Consider the following 1,167-nt stretch of genomic DNA (forward strand, 5'->3'; position numbering starts at 1 on the left):
ATGGAAAAATGCAAATACTAGATTTTAGTCAAGTTGAGCCGGAGCGCCCCCCAGTGGCTTCACTCATCATGCACATGTGAGATGACAATCAGTCTCCTTCAGCTGAGGCTGATAACACATAAAGGAACATGAACTTTAATAATAGTGAAGATCTGCTGAAATGTTCTGTAGACTGCTAACCTGGTTGGATTTGTTTAACAATGAAGGGCGTCTCTGCCAAAGATGCAGGTTGAGAAGGCAAAATGGCAGCAATTACAGCCACATACTGTCATCTACTGCTGATTTGTTTTAATTGTGTTGGATTTAACCCACAGGTCCTTCCGTTTAAAAACAACAAAGTAGTTAAAAAGCGTCAATATAAAGAAGAAATTAAGTGCCACATTTTCAGGGCACTCCCACGCACTTAGTTGTTCTTTCCACAGCAGCACCCTATTTACAGGTTATACATTGTTGCAGTCAGGTGTTTACAATGATGTAAAATACAAAAACACTTTCTACAGGGCAGAAATAATCAACCAAAAACAATTTTCCCAACAGTATGTTTTCCAAGACTGGATGACTTTTGGAAAATGTGCTCATTGCATGTATCTATGTTTGAACGGAAAATTCTGTTTCCTGTGAGAAATTCCGTTAAAATTATTTGTGGAAGAAAAAAACCCTGCAAGTGCACAGATAAGGGGAAACATATATATTTATATATATATTCATTTTATTCTTTAAAAAGGCAGCTTCTCTCAGTAAACAGAACAAGGGGACAAAGTCACACAGTGCTTTCGTCAGGTGCCAGAAACAAAAATGTGATATTATATAAATGTATAATTCAATTAGCAACTTACATTAAAAGGCACAAGAGTAATACTTAAAATTTAAATATTTAACTTTTTGAAACTGAGTAATCAGTAACTGGGTTTCCAGTACATTTTTTTATCTGACCAACCTCAGGCTCTGTGGTCATGTGCTTTGATGCTCCTACAACTAGGACTGCAGTGCATGTGTGATAAAAATAGAAGAGTCAAAATGTGCAAAAAAAAAGAAGGCACTGTGTTGAACATTCATTATAAAAATACAGACACATCATCAGCATTTACAAACTGAGTGTAACTGTGACTTCTAGGACATTTTTTTAATGCATGTTGCATGTTTTTTTGTAAAACATATATTTGCATT

General features: G+C 35.6%; 1 protein-coding gene across 1 annotated transcript in view; it reads right to left on the reverse strand.

Moving 5' to 3' along the window:
* Nucleotides 1–754: 754 nt before the first annotated feature.
* The window catches only part of LOC306767050 (cytosolic 5'-nucleotidase 1A-like), a 5,276-nt gene continuing 4,863 nt past the window's right edge, over nucleotides 755–1,167 (reverse strand). The window contains exon 6 of the mRNA XM_079254955.1: nucleotides 755–1,167. This exon is cut by the window's right edge and continues 1,067 nt beyond it. The gene's annotated coding sequence lies outside the window, so the exon portion shown is untranslated.

This window comes from Telmatherina bonti (assembly GCF_933228915.1).
Source record: "Telmatherina bonti genome assembly, chromosome: 16".
NCBI lineage: Eukaryota > Metazoa > Chordata > Actinopteri > Atheriniformes > Telmatherinidae > Telmatherina > Telmatherina bonti.